Here is a 20,430-nt window from a genome sequence, read left to right as displayed (position 1 = left end):
AATATACTGCCACAACGAGAAAGTACAAGTGTGGGGCATCTTGGTGAAATCTTTAGGATGGGAATGAGACACACGGCTGCCCCTGGTAGCAGGAACTCCCTTGGGGAGCCAGACCCAGCAAGCTGCTTCCGTTGATTTTCTGGACACAGGGAGAGAGACTCTTGTGCCAGTGGTGTATTAGGAGAGTGAGAAAGGCAGAACAGGACAAGAAAAAAAGCCAAGCCATGACATGGATCCACCTGAGTCTTCTCTCAGTCGGTTCTCTCAGTAGCTCTGCAGCATAAAATGCATCAAGAGGTTTATTCATCATTGAAACAAGCAGCTGGACCTTTCCCCACATCCATCATTTGTGGACTGTGTGCCACTGGCAAGCAGGAGAAAAGAGAGTATGAATTCCCACACATGAAGACAATTCTATAGGTAAGAGTGAAACCATGAGCCCAGCTAATGCTCACCAATTGGTGGAAGCATGGGGCATTGCAGTGAATCAGGTTGAATTTCTACTTGAATTGCTGGCATCCCATATCAAAGTGTGGGTTCAAGTCCCAGCTACTCCCCTTGGAATCCTGCTCCCTCCTAATACATATGGGAAGGCAGCAAACGATGGCTGAAGTACTCAATGTCCCTGACACACATATGGAAGATCTTGATGGAGTGCTTGACTCTGGCTTCAGCCTGGCCCAGATCTAGCTATTGAGACTGTTTGGGGAATAGAAGTTCTCTCTCTCTCTCTTGAATTATTTTTTCTGGATCTTCCAAGGAGAAACTGAGTTTTGAGTGCTCTGTTATTATTACTGTTATTACAGTAGAAACACACACTATCTCAATAAAGCTTTTAAATATGTATTTATTTTTATATAAGCACGTCAAGAGAAACCTTCATTCCTCTAATATCGACAACAGCAGGAGCGAGACCAGGAGCCAGCACCTCCCTCCAGTTTTCCCACTTAGGTGGCATGGTGCCAAGTACTGGAGTCATCATTTGAGTGCATATTAGCTGGAAGCAGAGGCAGCAACTGCACCCAGACTCCAATCTGGAATACACGTATCCCAAGTGGTAACTTAACCCGCTGTGCTGCAATCTCCACCCTCTTAATAGATTTAAGCAAACAATATAGAGTTGTTGAGTTATAGGCATGGTGTGTAAAGCCACATATGGTTTCAGAAAATCAAAACACAGCTTTAAGAGAATAACCAAACAACCAACCCTTTCTGGAGAGCTATTAAGTATAATTATCATTAAGTGGCTCCTTTCCCCATGTCTGACCATTGCCAATGCCAAAAAATATCTCTAGAGTCGTTTCTCCAGAGTGATTGTGTGGAATGTGACTGCTGCTGCAGAGGAGGTGCAAGGTCCTTTCAACACACACAGATGCGATTTTTGATTTTTTTGTTTGTTTTGTTTTGTTTTGTTTTTTGGAAAGGCAGATCAGATTTACGGAGAGAAGGAGAAACAGAAAGATCTTCATCCTTTGGTTCACTCCCAAGTATCCACAATGGCCAGAGCTAAGGCAATCCAAACCAGGAGCTTCCTCCATGTCTGCCATGTGAGGACAGGGTCCCAAGGCTTTGGGCTGTCCTCTACTAGCAGGGAGCTGAGAGGGAAGTAGAGCAACCAGGACATGAACCAGCACCCGTATGGAATCTTGGTGCTTGCTAGGCAAGAATTTAGCCACAGAGACATCACTAAGTTTTATGCTAATTAATTTTAATTTTATTTATTTCAAAGGCAGAATGACAGAGAGAGACAGAGCTTTACTCCCCAAATGGCCAGAGCTGAACTAGGCAGAAAGCAGGATCCAGGAACTCCATCCGGGTCTCCTACAGGGGTAGCCAGGTCCCAAGTACTTGTGTGGACTCCTGATTCTTTTACAGGTTCATAAGCAGGGAGTGAGAGCTGAAGTGGAGCAGTCTGAACTTAACTCAGCACCGATTAAGAACGCTGGTATCCCAGCAGCAGCTTAATCCACTGCAGTAAACTTCTCCCAACTTTTAAAACTAACAGGCAAAAAGTGGCTGTCCATACAAAACAATGAAAGATTAATGGTAAGGATAGGGAGAGCAAGATAAGGAGGAGAGGTGACAGGGATTCCAGCTACAACAGGTATACTTAGAGATAAGTTTGAGATAGACTCACTGCCTGAGAACCCATGGGGCAAACACATGGCAGAGGGCTCTTGTGCAAGCTGGGTTTAGGTAGTTGAGACAGTTGGGGGTGGTAAGTGGGTGAGTGTAAGCAGGGCTGAGTTGGCACATACCTGTGTTTTTTAAGCTTGGTAAGACAGGGCTGATGCCTGAGGTGGGGTCCAGCTGGTTTAAGGAGGAATGTGAGGGAAGAGGACACTAGATGGGGCGGGAAGCTGCTTTCAGGCAAAGAACTGAAATGGCTCTAAGAGGCTTAGGTCCTTGATCCATCACAAATATATGTTTTATCATGAGTGAACCTCAAAACATGCTCAGTGAAAGAAGCCAGATTCAAACCATCATATTGCACAATTTCATTTATTTTCTTTGAAGAAGATTCACTGGGGCTGGCATGATGACTCAACTGGTTAATCTTCTGCCTCCAAGTGCGCCGGGATCCCATATGGACACCAATTTGTGTCCTGGCTGCTCCATGTTCCAACCAACTCCCTGCTTGTGGCCTGGGAAAGCAGTAGAAGATGATCCAAAGCCTTGGGACCCTGTACCCACATGGGAGATCCAAAAGAAGCTCCTGGCTCCTGGCTCCTGGCTTTGGACTGGCTCAGCTCCAGCTGTTGCAGCCATTTGGAGAGTAAACCAACAGAGGAAAGATCTTCTGACTCTTCTCTTTGTAAATCTCCCTTTCCAATAAAATAAGTAAATCTTAAAAAAGGCTTATTTATTTGAAAGGCAGAGTTACAGTGAGGAAAAGGAAAAACAGATTTTTCCTCTGCTGTCTCACTCCACAAATGGCCACAACAGCCAAAACTGGGCTGGTGGGAAACCAGGAGCCAGGAGACCACATTGGCAGGGAGCTGGATCAAAGTGGAATAGCTGGGACTTGAACTGTCACCCAAATAGTATGCTGGCATACTAGGTGGCAGCCGTACCTGTTACCCCACAGCATTTGCACTATTGAATTCCATTCATATGAAATATTTAAGTAAAGTTATTGACACAGAAAACAAATTTGTAGTCACTCAGGGATGAGGGAAGTGGGAAGAATAGGAAGTGATTGATTCATGGGTACAAGGTTTTCTAATGGGGAAATAAAAATTATTTGAATCTAGATAGAGGCATTGAGTGTAAAATACTATGGGGGCCTAGCGCGGTAGACTAGTGGCTAAAGTCCTCACCTTGCATGTGCCAGGCTTCCATATAGGCGCCAGTTCTAATCCTGGCAGCCCCACTTCCCATCAAGCTCCCTGTTTGAGGCCTGAAAAAGCAGCTGAGGATGGCCCAAAACCTTGGGACTCTGCACCCACATGGGTCTCTCCTCTCTCTCTCTCTGTCTCTCTCTCTCTGTCTCTCTCTCTCTGTCTCTCTCTCTCTCTATATATATATATGTATATATATATGTATATGTATATATATATATATCTGAGTTTGCAATAAAAATAAATATTTTATGTATTTTTTATTTTGAATTTTTAAATTATGTGGTACAATTTCATCTAGACTTGGATTTCCCCTCCAAACTCCCACCCCACAACAGATTTTCCCCATTTTACTACAGCGGTATAGTCCTTCATAAGGAATCATAATTCCATCAGTCTCTTTAAGTGTACCCTGACATTGCTGGTACAATGTCAGAAAGTCCTGCATCCCATTGTCTACACGTGTCCAACAGTTTCATTGGGAATCCATCTTTCGTCTGGAATCAGGGATGCATGTGGCATTATACCCCCACATCTGGATATGGTAGACCTCAGTACTCTATCACTAGACATTTCCATTATTGACTAGCCATGAAATAAGGTCAACAACTGGTCTGAGTTAGAACAACAGCCTCAACAACAACATCAACAAATTACAGCACCATGAAAAAACGTGCCACTGAGTAACACATGGGTGACAGAAAGGAAACACAAAAGTCTCTTGGGAATAATGATGGCACCGTGTAATCCATGAGCCAGCAATGAATTCGACAAGAGAAAACAAAGTATTTGGAATATATAAAACTGAAATAAAAATCATCAAAACACATGGGATGCAGCCAAAAAAAAAAGGCCCAGTATGAATCAGATTATCAAAGTTACACTTTCCATGTTGGTTTCCTTATCTAAGAGAGAACATATGGTATTTGTTCTTTCGTGATTGACTCATTTTACTGAGCATAATGGTCTCTAGTTGGGACTACCTAGCTGAAATAGTATAAATTCATTCTTCTTAATAGCTGAATAATATTCCATGGAAGATATTCCTCTCTGTCTCCCCTCTCTCTATATATATCTCTGACTTTACAATAAAAATAAATAAATCTTAAAAAATATAGTTGAAACGAAGGATAGTCTAAGTGCTTGGGAGGCCTGCAACACGCTTCTGCTTCCAGGAGTTTAGACTGGTGCAGCTCCAGCCGTTGGGGCCACTTGGGGAGTGAACCAGAGGATGGAAAAATCTCTCAATGTCTCTCCCTCTCTTCTATCTCTGTAACTCTGCCTTTCAAATTAATGAATAAATATTTTTTTAAAACTAATTAAAAGTCAATAAACAAATGCAATGTATTCGTTTCAGAATCAGCCATGTTTGTCCCATAAAGGGTCTCCCTGGAGTACTTCCTGCTGGATTCACGGACCATGTTTCACTGGCATTGCTATTTTCTGTACCCTGGCAATTGACAAGATTTAGGGTAATTTTTTTTTTCCTTCAACACTATGTGGGATTTCCAAATGTCTGGATTTCAATTTTTTTTTGGACACAAAAGAAATTAACTTTCAGTTGCATTTTTATGAACCTTTTCAAGGGACCTTTAAATCGTTAGGGAAACGTGGTCCTTCACCAGGAATCTCTTATCCATCTTCCAGGGATGCCAGTTATCATCATTTTTCAAGATCTTGGGAGCCAGTGATGATTTTTGCTCAATCCATTAATTTATTCAGGATAAAGTTTTTTTTTTTTTTTTTTTTTTTTTTAGCAGATGGTTTTCCAGTTGTCTCTGTACCATTTATAGAATTAACCACTTCCTCTCCTAACGTGTTTGAAATACAGCTTTACCATATGTCAAATTTCTGTTTATTTGAGTTTAATTCCAGACTTCCTAATCTACTTCATTTATCCTATTGTTTTAACTATAACCATAAAATGTGCTTAATAACTGAAATGGCTTACACTACACTTAGTTTTGTGGCTAATCCTATTTATTTTTCTAAATGCGTGCTTAAATCAATTTCTCTTGCCCTTTAGCCCAACTCCAATGAAACCTGTAGGTATTTGTATTAGGATCACATTAAATTCATGGATTAATTTTATTCCTTTTTAAAAAAATAACTTACTTGGGCCTGGCGCGTGGCCTAGTGGCTAAAGTCCTCACCTTGAACTTGCAAGGATCCCATATGGGCACTGGTTCTAATCCCGGCAGCTCCACTTCCCATCCAGCTCCCTGCTTGTGGCCTGGGAAAGCAGTACAGGATGGCCCAAAGCCTTGGGACCCTGCACCCGTGTGGGAGATCCTAGCTCCAGGCTCCTGTCTTCAGATTGGTGCAGCACCGGCCATTGCTGTCACTTGGGGAGTGAATCATTGGACAGAAGACCTTCCTCTGTCTTTCCTCCTGTCTGTATACAAATAAATAAATCTTTCTTTAATTTTTATTTTTATTGTAAAGTCAGACAGACAGAGAGAAGGAGATACAGAGAGGCACATCCTCTGGCCACTGATCCATTCCGCAAGCGGCTACAATGTCCAGAGCCGTGCCGACCCAAAGCCCGGAGCCAAAAGCCAGGAGCCTCTTCCAGGTCTCCCACTTGGGTACAGGTTCCTAAGGCTTTAGGCTGTCCTCAACTGCTTTCCTAGGCCACAAGCAGGGATGGGAAGCAGGCCCGTTGGGACAGGAACGAGCGTCTATATGGGATTCTGGTGCAGGTGAAGCGAGGACTTAAGCTGCTAGGCTACTATGCCAGCCCAGCTATGTTTCTTTTAAGTAAATGGCACAAAAAAGAATGCATTCATGGTGCTGAGGCATCTGGCACAAACCTTTCTGAAGAAGGAAAACTCAGGCAAAATTCCGGACCTACAATCACTACTCTCAAGGGAAACTGAGGGAACCCAGTTCAGTATAAAATTGGGTAGCAAGAATGATGGTATATGTTCTCTCATTGGAACTGAAGGAAGCATCCTGTCCAGGAAAGGACATTTGAATTCCTCCTGAATAATCCATAGACAGATAATTAGAAGAAAGTTATAAATTTTAGGGCCTGGCGCAGTAGCCTAGTGGCTAAATATTTATCTTGCAATAGCCTGGATCGCATATGGGTGACAGTTTATTTCCCGGCTGCTCCACTTCCTATCCAGCTCCCTGCTTATGGCCTGGGAAAGCAGCAGAGGATGATTCAAGTCCTTGGACCCCTGCACTCCTGTAGGAGACTGGAAGATGCTCCTCACTCCTGGCTTCAGATGAGCTAATCTCTGGCCATTGCAGCCGCTTGGGGAATGAAACAGTAGACCGAGCATCTTTTTCTGTTTCTCTGTAAATCTGACTTTCCAATAAAAGTAAATTAAACAATTTTTTTAAAAGTTATAAATTCGAAAAGGCTTTTAACTTCTGACTGTTAGGGAATGCTGCCATGACATACGACTCAGGTGTGGAGACAAACTCTTGGAAAGGAAAAGCCTGGCAGTTGGTTTCATGGGCAGAGCATCCGTTTGCACATGGTTGCTGTGATGGGGCCATGACTTGAAAGGAAACAGAAAAGCATGCCAGTGAACCTTAGTCAGGGTCCATTGACTCAGGTGGCTGCTTAGCTGGTTGTTCAAGGACTTAGGAATAATTACCCTTTTGACCCTCAGGGGAAGGCAAAGGCTGGGACTGGATGACTCAAAGCAGTGAAGCCAGGCACTAGCTAGGATGGATTTTAACCAGGAATGGACTAATGTAATAGGGAGTGGGGGTCCAACATGAAGTGAACTCTGATTTGTACAGAAGCAACTCAGGTGTTTATTTTCTTGAATTGAGCTAAAGACTTTCTAGATTTAATTATTCTTACTGGAAGAGCAGATTTATAGAGAGGAGAGACAGAAATCTTCATTTGCTGGTCACAGCCCAAATGGCTGCAATGGTCAGAGCTGAGCTGATTTGAAGCCAGGAACCAGGAGTTTCTGGGTCTTCTATGCAGGTGCAGGGTCCCTAGGACTTGGGCCATTAACCACTGCTTTCCCAGGCCACAAGCAGGCAACTGGATGGAAAGTGGAGCAGCTGGGATATGAACCAGCTCCCATATGGTTTCCTGGCACTTGGAGGTGGAGGATTACCCAATTGAGCCATTCCTCCTCTTTTTTTTTTTTTTTTTTTTTTTTTTTAACCTTTGGTTACCTCCCAGGTTGAAGTCAGAACTTGGTTGATCATAGTGCTTACCAGGCTTCCTTTTCAGCAGTGATAGTTTAAGTAATTGGGTTTCTGCCACCAAAAGGCAGCCCTAAGAACAGTAGAGTAAGTGGTAAGGAGGCTTCACCTGGGTAGGAATAAGAGCCACTTTCAGTTGCCTGAGAAGCCAGGAATCTACCTTCCCATCCCCCACTCTCCCAACCTGTTTCAGGCCAAAGCCCATTTAGATGTGACAGTCTACTTAGCTTACTAGCCCTGTGCTCCAGCTTTGAGATCACAGCTCTTAGCCGGCATCTACAACCTGGCAGGTGGCACCAGGCGTACCTCAGCTGTCTTGGAAAACAGGGAAACACCTTTCCAGCTTTAGGAGAATGTCAAAGGCAATGGTGCCTTTTAGACAGACTGTAGCCAGGTCTAAAATCACCCCAGCACACAATGTCTGCCATTTGAAGCTGAGGATTCAAGGCTGGGCTCCTGGCTTGCACTCTGCCCATGCCTTATGGCACAAAACGCCTTATTTCTCATCTCAACCTCTTTTCAGAGCGGGAGGACCTGGGCACTCCATGTGGCCCTCAAGGACAAATGTGATGAAACAGAAGCAAGGCATTGCCTTCCATGCAATGACAACTCCTGGTACCATCCCCTAGAGAACTGCAGCGGATTCTGTCTTAGCAGTGCCTTCTTCCTTATAGCTACTTTGTAAGTTCCAGAACACCTTTCTGCAGCAGAGTTCTAGTCCTTGATACCTGCAAGTCACCCACATTTACTGTTACTGGCTAGGTTCTGGGTGGGTTCTCAGCTCAGCAGAAAAATAAAGAGCCTGGGGGTGGGGTAGGGTTGGGCATTGTGGTGGCACAGCCAACTAAGCCTCCACCTGTGGCACTTGCATTCCATCTGAGCCCAGTTGGAGTCCTAGTAGCTCCACTTCTTTTTTTTTCTTAAGTATTTGTCTATTTTTTATTGGAAAGGCAGATCTACAGAGAAGGAAAGACAGAAAGCTGGTTCACTCCCCCAAGTGGCCACAACAGCTGGAGCTGAGCCGATCTGAAGCTAAGAGCCTGGAGCTTCTTCTAGGTCTTCCGCATAGGTGCAGGGTCCCAAGGCTTTGGACCGTCCTCAACTGCTTTCCCAGGCCTCAAGCAGGGAGCTGAATGGGAAATGGAGCAACTAAGACACCATGGGATTCTGATGCATGCAAGGTGAGGGTTTTAGCCTAGACGATTTCATCAGGCCCAAAAAGAAATACATCTTAAAAAAAAAAAAGTTTGTATTTGTTTGAAAGGCCAACTGAAAGGGAGAAAAAGAGAGATAGAGATCTTTTATTTTGTTGGTTGGTTCAGGTTGGTTCAGGATGGTTCATCTGACACTTGGCCATGGCAAAGTCAGGAGCTAGGAACTCCAAGCAAGGCTGGGTCCCCCGCCAAGACTGACACCCGCGTTGCACATCAGAGTACCAGAACTCTGGCTTACACACCAATAGCACTGGTTATCAGAGGAGTTCTCCACCACTAGCACAAGCAGGAAATTCATCCGGAATGCAAATTTGGGGGAGCACCCTAGAGCCACGGAGGAGCACACAGCTGGCAGAGGCAGCAACCTGCGTTTGAATAAACTCTCCAGGAGGCTGCACTGAGGTTTGAGAATCACTGGCCTGTGGGCGGGGAAGAAGTGAAGGAGGGGAAGTGGTCGGTCTTCCACCCGGGGGCTTTACAGAAGGTTTTGAGCTAGATTTGGAAGTTGGGGAAAGACTGTGCTAAGAAAAGACGTGAAAAGCAAAAAATTTGTAAATGCACACGGACACCTGACCCTTAACGGTTGGAAACTGAGAGGGCGACGATGAGGCCGACTAGACAGATGAGGTGCCTCAGCTGCGAGGCCACTGTCTCCCATGTGGGCCACACTACGTTTGACGAAGACACACTCCAGGCGAAGCGGCTCCTCCGGCCTGGGCGCAGCAACCCCACCGCAGCTCGGGCTGGTCAAACACGATTGGGAGCTGTTCCCCCACGGCAGGGCTTAGCCCCAGCTGGCCTCAACCACGTCCGAGAGGTCTCCTCGGCTGGTTTGTACAGGTAACCAGCCGAGGTACAAGCCACTCACCGTAGACCTCAAGTCCTGGGCTTCAGCTGCCCAGCTGCCCAGCTTTCAGGGAAATGCGACTTCCCCTCCCTCCCCTAGACTCTTCCCTCTTCTCCCTCCCTCCGTGCGCGGTGGAGGACCCTTCAGTACAACTACAGAGCCCAGAACGCCCGGAGTGCGCGCGCCGTCTTCTGGGAGTGGTAGTCCCAGATGCGCGACGGCCCTGGCCGCCTAAAGCCAGACGGACTCCATATCCCAGCATGCTCATGGGCTTGCAGGGGGCGGGGAGGGGAGAGACGGAGAGGATGTGAATGGGGAGGGGGGCAACCCTCCCCGTCCCCCCCCCCGTCTTCCCTTCTAGCCGGGCAAGGGTGGGGGGAGGGGCCGGGCTGAGGCGCTGGCAGCGGCTCTCAGGGAGGGCTGGGCTGGGCTGGGCTGGGCGAGGGCGGGACTGGCCCGCGGCGGGCGGACGGGAGAGCTGCGGAGCTAACGGGTCTGGACGCGGGCGGCGGCTGCGGGCGGCAGCAGCGGCGGCGGCAGCAGCAGCAGGAGCAGCAAGCATGGCCCGCGCGGCGCCCGGCGCTGACTGAGGTGCGCGGGCGGGGATGAAGGCGGGTGGGATGCGAGGCGCCCCGGGGCCTCTGGGCTGCCCCAGACCTCTTGCGCGGGTAGCTGGCTTGGCCCGGCGGCCCAGGCTGATCGGATCCGTCCAGCCGGATAACTTCCCCCGGGTCGGGGCGCTGGGCACCCCCGTGTGAGCGGGGGTCTGCTCGCCTTGGCCTCGGTCCGGATCCCCGCCTTCTGCTCCTGCAGGGCAAGCCGCTCCCAGCCTCCCAGGCACTCCTGTTTCACTGCTTGCCGGGAGACCCCCAACCCCAGCCCCGACTTGCAGCCCACTACCTAATAGCTACCCCCACCCTCGAGGCACTACGGCCCCTGCCCTACCTGGGGACTCCTGCCCCGTGCCTTTTGGCCGAGGGGCTGGCTCCACCATCATCACTCCTCCTCGTTCCCTTTTCCCCACATGGCACTAACCTCAGCACCCTCAGTGGCCCAGTTCTTTCTGGTAAGACCTAACAGCTTGACCTCTTTCCCACTTTGAGACAACAGTGCCAGGCAGAAACTTGGTCAATGCACCAGTCGTAAGGAAGCTGGCCTGAGCGCGGTGTCTGGTCTCTTGTGTCCCTTCCATGCCTTGCAGTGGAAGAGTCATTTCTTCCCTCCAGTCCTTCTTCCTCCTTGGCTGGACTAAACTTCCCAGCCCCTGCTGCTACAGCTCAGGCTGTCTCCCCGCTAGCTTTCTACCACGTGTGTTTCCCCCTCTCCTTCCCACGTTCCACTGTTGGCCCTCTCTGTAAAAGAATCACCCTCACCTCCCCTTGTTTGCTTGCTTGCTGGCTCCAGTTAGCCTTCCGATTTCTGTCTCTGACCAGCTGCGTGTGCCTCACATCTTGCTTTCCACTTGCACCAGGGACCAGAGATTGGTCTCTGGTGGTGGTCTGCAGAGAGGGAATGGAGAGCAGCTGATGGGTGGTGGAAAGGGACCTGCAAAGTGAGGGAGTCAGGGATCTCGCGGGTAACTCACAGTCCTGCCTTGTCTTTGGGACACATGTGGAGGAGCTGGTGGGCCATCCGTTCTTCTGTCTGGGCGGGGGCACTGCAGTCCCATTGTGAGGGAAGGCGCTGGCACCTATCTTTAGGAAGAGGACTCTGGGAGATCACACTCGTTTGCTTCCTCCTGCTTTTAGATGTTGTGGGGAGGGGGTCGAGTCGTCACCCCGATTGCCAAGAGAGGGATGCCTGCTGGGTGCTATGAGCTCCTGGGGCAGGAAGCCCAGTGTCTGTAGGCGGTGAGCTCATGTGTAGTTGTGGTGCTCAGGATGTGAAGGGAAGAGGGGACAAGGGCTCCAAGAGTTGGCACAGACTTGCCAGTGTAATTCCGTTTTGTTTTGTCTTGTCATCTTCCTTCAACAGATTTTTCTTCATTGTTTCCTTCTATTCCAATCCCCAGTTTCCCAGTGGGAGGGAGTGGGTGCTCTGGGAGTTTGGTGGGGTCTCAATGAGCAGTCTTGATCTGAGCCAGATGGTTCCCTGCTTCAGGACCCCCACCCACTGCTCCCCTGCGACTGTGACTAGGATACTTTTAACCTTGTAACTTGAGAGCGTAGGAAGGGACGCTAGGGGGCCAGCTGTCTGTGCTGGTGTTTATGTCTACATCTGTACCCTGGAGTACAAGGTTGCTGGGGACCTGTGGGAGTGGCCCTATCCCGGAGTGCCGTTGTTATGATGGGCTGTGGCACCAGAGGACACCCCAAGGAACTTTTTTTTTTTTTGAGCTTAAAACCTCAGCTAGAGCCTATTTCAAGCTCCTAAGAACCACCGGGTGTGGCTGCCTAGGAACGTTTGCCTCCTTACTACATGCTAAGTCTCAGGATCTGAGGAGTAGACTGGGGGAAGGAGTGGGAAAGGAGTCCCTTTGCATTATTCAATGCCACATTCCATCTTGTCTGATGGTGCCTGTGAGCTTGATCTGTTGGATACGGATGTTCTGATGTGTGCTCGTTTCTGAAACATCACTGTCTGGCTCAATACTTGGCTCATAGCTGATGTTTAGTCAGTATTTGAGTCTCATGGTTAAGAATCTGGGGCAGGGTGCTTCACACTTGATCCAGGCATTAGGATTCCCTGGAGAGCTCATTAAAGTACAGATTGCTGGACCCATTCCAGAGTTTTCTGATTGATCAGTATGGGTGACACCTAGAACTGGCATCCCTCTCGAGCCCCTCGAGGCTCTTATTTTGAAAACTACCCATTTGAGTCCATTACATTGCTTAAGAAGTTAACACAGACAGATGCAAAGTTTTATTTTATTGCATTTTATATGAAAGGGAAGGAGCGACAGAGAGGGATGATTTGTCTGCTGGTTCACTCCCCAGATACCCTCAATAGCCAGGGTTGGTATGGGCCAGGGCAAAGGCAGGAGCTGGGAATTCAATGCAAGTTTACCATGTGGGTGGTAGAAATGCAAGCATTTGAGCCATCATCAGCTGTTTCACAGGGTGCAGATTGGCAGGAAGCTGAAATTGGGACTGCAACCAGGGCTTGAAGCGAGGCACTCGGGAGAGGCTGCAGGTGTCCCGAGCAGTGTCTTAATTGCTGTGTCCAGTGCCTCCCTCAGATGGAGGTCTTATGAGAGACCTCTCCTCCTTGCTTCTGGGGTCAAGCTTGTTCTGGAAGTTACACAGATTTGGCCTCTTCTCTCTTTTGCTTTTCCATGCTGATTCTGCCTAGGGTTGGTTGTGCTTGTGAGAGGGGACATTTGTAGTGGCTGGGGCACCAGTCCTGCTGTAAACCTGGTGCTGTTGATTATTGGCTAGAAGAGACACATGACCAAGCAGGACATTGAGAAGGCAAAACTTTGGAAAAGAGTGATTGCATGCATAAAGTAAGGCAGATGTGAGGCAGCCCTTTGTGTCCTGTATCTGTCTCTCAGTCTGAGTGGCTTGGGGCACCTGCCAGGTGAAGTCCTGCCCACTAAACAGGATGCTTGAGAATCTGAATTACACACCACAGAGGAGGAGTTATGTTGTGCTTTGCAAAACATTTCCTGTCTGTTGTTCTACAGGCCACTAACAAGTTTAAAAGGCAGGTAATACACCCAGGTAGGGTTACTAAGGAACAGAGAGGTACACTGTGAGTCACACAGCAGCACCAGGGCTCATCATTCTGATGCTTCAGCTGGCACCTGCTAAGCCAGTTGCTGAGCCATTTTATATGAAAGGATTCTGATAGCCTGAATAATGGCTGCCATTCATGGAGTGCTGTCTGCTAGCCAGGAGCTGTGCTACTAGGTGTTCTCATATGCTGGCAGAGCCACCCAGCCACACTGGAAGATTGGTAGCATTGTCACTGTTCACAGATAAAGGATAAGATATGTGTCAAACTTACAAGACTTGCCCAAACTCCAGTAGGAGAATGTGTAATTGAAACTCAAGTCTTTTGCTTGTTCTTTAAGATTTGATTTGCTTACTTCTTTATTTGAAAGGCAGAATGATAGGAAGAGAAAGAGAATCTTCCATCCGCTTGTTTACTCCCCAATGGCTGCAAGATCAGGACTGGGCCAGGCTGAAACCAGGATCCAGGAGCTCCTTTCTGGTCTCCCACATGGGTGGCAAGGGCCCAATACTTGGGTCCTTTGCCTGATGCACCAGTAAGAAGTTGGATCAAACAGCCATCAGACTGGCTGGAGTTTGGCATTTCAACATTGGTGAATGTTGGTCCCTGGAGCTAAAGCAGGCATACAGGAGGAGTTGAGGGATGGGAAGGGGGGATGGTATGCCCTTGTTTTGCAGGGTTGCCGTGATGCTGACAGCACACCACAACCCTGGCAAGCTACTTAATCGGACCCTCAGCTGTCTCAGGTTTAAGGCCTCGCTCTGAGAAGGTGGGGCTATAAATACCAGAGTCCTTCTGCATCCCAAATACCTGGTGCTCCTTGGGTAGCTCAGTTCTTCAGCATCTCTTCCCTCCCTGCTTCATGCGAGGGTGGCCCTCCCCTTCCTTCCTCTGCTCTTCTCTCAGTTTCCAAGCCCCAGCTTCTCCCAAATGTTTAGCACCTCTCTGAGCCCTTAAGAGAGAAAGGGCCTGCTGGCTCAACTCTGCCCCAGACACCTAGGGCTTTTTTCTCCTTGTCTGCTGAGAATGCTTGTCAATAAGTTCTGGGCCTGGCACAGTAGCTTAGTGGCTAAAGTCCTCAATTTGCATGTGCCAGGATCCCTTATGGGCGCTGGTTAATGTCCCAGAGGCCCCACTTCCATCTAGCTCCCTGTCTGTGGCCTGGGAAAGCAGTTGAGGACAGCATAAAGCCTTGGTACCCTGCACCCCTGTGGGAGAGCCCAAAGAGGCTCCTGGCTCCTGGCTTTGGATTAGCTCAGCTCTGGCCATTGTGGCTACTTGGGGAGTGAATCATCAGACGGAAGATCTTCCTCTCTGTTTCTCCTCCTCTCTGTATATCTGACTTGGCAATAAAAATAAATAAATCTTAAAAAAAAATCCTGGCTAACTATTAAGTGGGTAGGCATCTCTAAGTGACGTTTTTGTGAGGTGAGGGTCTGAACTTGGCTTGCTTTCTGGGGAAAACAGGCTTTACCGGAAATGCCTGCCTGTGTCCCTAACCAGCCATTTTCAAGTAGTTATTGTTGCTTATTTACAAATGGTTGTTGTAATTGCAACATGTTTTCAATCTAGCATGTGTGTTGCCATTCAGGTCTTTCCTAAGGTTGCAGGGCACTGACTGTTTTCCATTCCTACCACCACCTCCCCCCCACCAGCCCACCCATAGTCCCCCAACTTTCTAGCTGAGGCCTTGGGGAGTTTCCTCTTCTAGGAATGAATGGCAGGAAGAGAAAGTTCTTCTCAGAGCAGAGATCCTCTGCCTGGGATGAAGAGGACTGTTAGTTGGGGCGCAAGTGGATACAATATTACCCTCTATTAACAAAGCAGTTACTACTGTGTTACTATAAGGTGGACAAGGAATACCTAGAGGAAAAATCTAATTTTTGTTTGTTTTGATATAGATGCTAACATTATTTAGGTTTTCTTTCAAAAAATATTTATTTGAAAGGAAGGAAGACTGAGAGAGGGAGAGAAAGAGATGTTTTATATATTTGTTCACTCCCCAAATGGCTACAATATCTGGAGCTAAAGCTAGGAACCAGGAGCTCAGTTAGAGTCTCACACATGAGTGACAGGGATCTTAGTACTTGAGTGATCGTCTGCTGCCTCCAAGGGAGTTCATGAAGAGCCAGGACTCAGAGTCCGGTGCGGTAGCCTAGTGGCTAATTCCTCACCTTGAAAACGTTGGGATCCCATATGGGCACTGGTTCTTATCCTGGCAGCCCTGCTTCCCATCCAGCTTCTTGCTTGTAGCCTGGGAAAGCAGGTGAGGAGGGCCCAAAAACCTTGGGACCCTGCACCTGCATGGGAGACCCAGAACAAGCTCCTGGGTTCTGGCTTCAGATGGCGCAGCTTTAGCCATTGCGGCCACTTGGGGAGTGAATCATCGGACTGATCTTCTTCTCTGCCCCTCCCCCTCTCTGTATATTTGACTTTCCAATAAAAAAAGATAAATAAATCATAAAAAAAAACAAGAGTGCCTGGCACGATAGTGTAGTGGTTAAAGTCCTCGCCTTGAACGCACCAGGATCCCATATGGGCGCCGGTTCTAATCCCGGCAGCCTTGCCTCTCATCCAGCGCCCTGCCTGTGGCCTGGGAAAGCAGTTGAGGATGCCCAGAGTCTTGGGACCCTGCACCCACGTGGGAGACCTGGAGGAGGTTCCTGGTTCCTGGCTTTGGATTGGCACAGCACTGACCGTTGCGGCCACTTGGGGAGTGAATCATCAGACAGAAGACCTTTCTCTCTGTCTCTCCTCCTCTCTGTGTATATGACTTTGTAATAAAAAATAAATAAATAAATCTTTACAAAAACAGAGAGAGAGAAGCAGGACTCAAACCCAGAAACCCATATACACTAACATGATGGGATACAGGCATGCCAAGTGGTGACTTAACTGCTTTCCCAAAGACCCGTCCCTCATTGTGTATTTGTGCAGCAATCTTATTCACACAACAACACACAGGTATGGTAACAGGTTGAAGGGAAACTCCTTCCTGTAGGACTTCTGATCCTCTCTGTGGAGGAGGAAGTCCCAGGGGTGTAAGGGGGGTGGTTCTGCTGGGGGAGGGGAGCCCCCAGGACCTGCTGGGTCTCCTGCCTCTGGGACTTCGTCCACATCCCAGTTCCTTTCCCCCACTTTGATTTTGGTCTTTGACAGCATCCTTTCCCCTTTCCTCTTCTTGTCTGGGAGTAGGGTGGAGACACACAGAAGGCAGTCTCACTTGTGTGTGGTTGAGACAGACCTCTCCAGCTCGCTCCTGGAAGAATGGCACTGCTGGGCTCAAGAGACCCTGTGTTGTTGGGCATGACTGGATCTGGGGAGCACTCCTCTCCCTGTCTGCCTTTTCCCACCTGAAGGAATCAAGTGGGAGGTCCTAGAGCTTCTGGCAGGGAATAGCTTCCTGGTCTCAGCAGCTTTCAGGGAAGAAAATCAGCCGCAGAGGGAAATTGCTGATCTGGAGGGGTCTACTCTAGTGAGGAAAAAACCAACAAGTTACTTGTTTTTGTGCCTAAAGGGACTTTGAAAGGTATGTGCCTGGTATGAAAAAGGGAGGGTCATTGTGGGAAAAGGCCTCAGTAAGGGCGCTGCCGGAGCGTGGACGGATTTTCCATGTGTTGCCACACTGCCGCTACACTCCATGTGACCTCCTCTACCCCCTCCCTCCTCCCTTTGCAAAGTTTCTTGAGTTTGTAAGGGACATGGGTACCAATGCTACTTCCCCATGGGTGAGATTACTCCCAGTCCTCCTTCCCACTCAAGTTCAGTTCAATATAAAATACCAGTCATTTGGTACAAATAGCAACTTGGTATCAGTTCCAAGAGGAAGCGAAAGTTTCTGTGACCTGTGTTGAAAACAGATAGCAAGCCTAGGCTGTGAGGCTGGGTGGGAGAGGTGGAGTCAGGGGGCGGAATGTGCCCCCAAAGCCTCTGACGGTCATTTCTGTCTCTCTTGGGTTCCCTAGGGAGCTGTAGGAGTCCTGAGTTTGTGATACCAGATCACACAGGGGGTTCCCAAGGGTCAGCCTTTTCTCTGTTCCTTCTGTCTGAACGTGCTCAGTATTTCCATGAACCCATGCCTGCTAACCCTCTGGCTGGTTCCTGGGGCTCCAGGTTAGTCTAGGTGTGGGCTACAGTGCACTTCCCAAGAGAACAGTAAGCAGTTTGAGTCAAGGAGGTTCAACTAAGGTCAAAGTGACAACTGTTTAATGAAGGAATTTCCTTAGTGCCCGAAAAACAATGCACACTTGACATTAGAGCAACAATGGACAAGTTTTTTTGGATGAATGTGAGCATGTTCTTTTTTTCAATATTTATTTAGGGGATAGCATTGTGGTATAGCAAGTTAAACCTTTGCATGTGATGCCAGCATCCCATATGGGTACCATTTTGAGGCCTGGCTGCTCCACTTTCAATCCAGCTTCCTGCTTATGTGCCTGAGAACACAGTAGAAGATGGTCTAAATGCTGAGGCCTCAGCACTCATGTGGGAGACCTGGAAGAAGCTTCAGGCTCATGACTTCAGCCTGGCTCAGCCTCCTGCCACTTGGGGAGTGAGTTAGTGAATAGAAATCTTTTTCTCTTTCACACTGTCTGCTCCTTTCAATTAAATAAAAAGTAAATAAATATTTGAGCAATAGTTATTTAGTTATTTGAAGAGAAAAATGGAGTTGGGGAGAGAGATCTGATCTACGTGCTGATTTGCTTCCCCAAATGGCTGCAATGCCCATGGCTGGCCCAGGCTGAAGCCAGGAGTCAGCTCCCTCTGGTCTCCCATGTATGTGGCAGGGGCTCAGGGGCTCGTACTGTCTTCCTCTGTTTTCCCAGGCATGATAGCATGAAGCTGGTTTGAAAGTGGAGTTCAGATAGGAAATGCTGGCAATACAGATGGCAGCTTAACCAGTATCCCCATGAGATTTTGTTGTTGTTTTAAGATTTATTAATCTTTTATTGGAAAGGGAGATATACAGAGAGAAGGAGATACAGAGAGAAAGATATTCCATTCCTGCCTCTCCTGGGTCTGTGGACCTTTTTGCCATTCACCTCGTGCAGGGCAGGGAGAGGAGTCTGCAGGGTTTCTGTTGGCAGCCAGCAGGTTTAGGCGGGAACCAGGGCTGGCTGAGGCTCCCGGAGTGTCAGAGCTGGGCTGTTTGGCACTTACAAGGGGGAGGCAGCTTTTTGCTTGGAGCCCAGAGGACCTGAGGGTTTTCACTGTCCAGACTCAGTGTTGTTGTAAACATACGGGGTTCTTGGTGCCTTAGTTTCTGAGCCCTCTGCTCAGAGCAAGTTGCTGTTCCTCTTTGGGTCACCTCACAGAATTCTCATCTGTGAATAAAGAGTCTGAAGTTCTGTTCCAGGATTTGCTTCCAAACCACCTGGTTGGTAGAGGAGTGCTGTAGAGCGTTGGGGTCCCAGGATTGCCAACATGTGGTCTAGAAGTCTGGATATTGCCTTGCCCTTCTCTTGACCTGCTTGTTTGAAACAACAGCTAGCCAGCTCCAGCATCTCCTCAGACAGCCGAGGGTCTTGTCTATAAGAAACTTTACCCCCATTTTCAGTGGTTCTTCCTGCCCATTGTCCTGAATGCGGTCAAATAAAGCCTGCCTGGTCTCTCATTCCTCTCATGTTGCACTAGTCACTGATTAAGCCCAGGGAGGGGACTGTTAATAGGGCTCCTGTGTGTTTCTGTTGCACTTTACCCCAACCTCCTCTGTCCTGTGCTCTACTCTAGCCAAGGTGGAATGGTGACAGGCTGATCACATGCCACAGCATGGTCACATGACAGACGTTTGCTAGAGGTGGAGAATCAGCTTGGGGGCCAGTTTGGGTGGTACCTCCTAGTCCAGGGGAAGCATAAACACATGGCACCATGCAAAGTCGGAATTGAAATGCAGGAGTTGTTGGGGACTGCAAGGAGACTAGATGGAGCAGAGCAAATGGTTTCTTGGATCTTGTCCGAGGAGGAGGAGGAGGGCAGGATGGAGGGGTCTGGCCACAAGATAGGGCCTCAAGCCCCACCCTGGGAGGAAGGCCAGGCTTTCCAGCAGCCTGTGACTGGACTGAGCTGGTCACAGAAGGATTGTGTTTGCAGGAAGTGTGGGCGGGCTTGTTAATGACTGTTTGTTCTCACAGGCTGCAAGGCTGCCAGGGGTCAGCCTGATAAGAGAGAAGAGATGGGCTCCTGGTTTTCTTCCCTCCGAGGCCCCACCAACTCTGACAGTATCTTGTGGTGCTGCTCTTGCTGTCATCTCTGCCTCCTCTAACACACAGTCCCTGGCAGTTATCCAGCTGGGTTTCCCTGGCCTGGCCTGGCCCAGCTGCCAGCTCCCTTCCCCATCGAGGGTCAGATGAGGTCTGTGCTGAGGTTCCGTGCGGGCAAGGCCAAGCTGATTCTGAGCCTGACCCAGGAGTTTGAAGCCACCCAAGGATTGGGACCAGGGCTCTGATTGACTGGTGACTCTCAAACTTTCCTATTTCTTTTTAGTCTCCAGGTTACTCTGCTTTTCAGCCAGCCAGATCTGGGGAGTCCTCCTTCTACCCCCTACCACTGGGAAGGCTGGCTGTTTTGCTTGGGAAGTTGGAAAGCAGAATATGATGGAATTCATGTTTGTGAAGATCATTTGGGCTTTGCTTGGGAGGAGTAATTAGAGAGGTTTATTTAATAGACTTTGGGCTTTAGTAGTTAGGAGTCTACTGTAGGAGATGACAGTTCCTTGGATAGAACTGATGGCTGTAGACATGAAGAGAAATGCAAGGATTTGACAGAGATATTACTTAAAAACCAGTCTGCTATTAGATGGCTGTATGGGTTTGCAAAGGAAAATCAAGGATGACTTCAGATTTCATGCTTTGATGGATGGTGGTCCCTTTCACAGGAAGAGGACTGGGTTTGGGGGACATAGGTTATAGCTGAGATTGTCTTGGGGCATGGTTGAGTCTGTGGTGCTTTTTGGGATTCCTATAAGGTACCTCATGTAAGGGAGACTCTCCAGGAGTTAGTGGGGGCAATGGGCCTGGTGTCCCACAAGGTGTCTAGCATCCCTTGAAAAGCCAGAGATGAGTCTGCAGGTTGAAAAATTGTTTTTGGAAACCTGTCTCCATAACATTCATGGGAAGATACAAAATGGAGCCTGGTAGGGGCCAGGCTTGCATGGAGTAGGGATTCACGCTCCATA

The 20,430-nt window shown here is 48.4% G+C and overlaps 1 protein-coding gene across 1 annotated transcript in view; it reads left to right on the top strand.

The window, feature by feature from the left end:
* Window positions 1-10,017: 10,017 nt before the first annotated feature.
* Window positions 10,018-20,430, top strand: part of ST3GAL2 (ST3 beta-galactoside alpha-2,3-sialyltransferase 2) — a 50,398-nt gene continuing 39,985 nt past the window's right edge. The window contains exon 1 of the mRNA XM_058674999.1: window positions 10,018-10,172. The gene's annotated coding sequence lies outside the window, so the exon portion shown is untranslated. The remainder of the gene's footprint in view (window positions 10,173-20,430) is intronic.

Source organism: Ochotona princeps, chromosome 16 (genome assembly GCF_030435755.1).
Source record: "Ochotona princeps isolate mOchPri1 chromosome 16, mOchPri1.hap1, whole genome shotgun sequence".
Lineage (NCBI taxonomy): Eukaryota > Metazoa > Chordata > Mammalia > Lagomorpha > Ochotonidae > Ochotona > Ochotona princeps.
The sequence above is the reverse complement of the archived record's forward strand: the minus strand, read 5'-3'. Positions and strand labels throughout refer to the sequence as shown.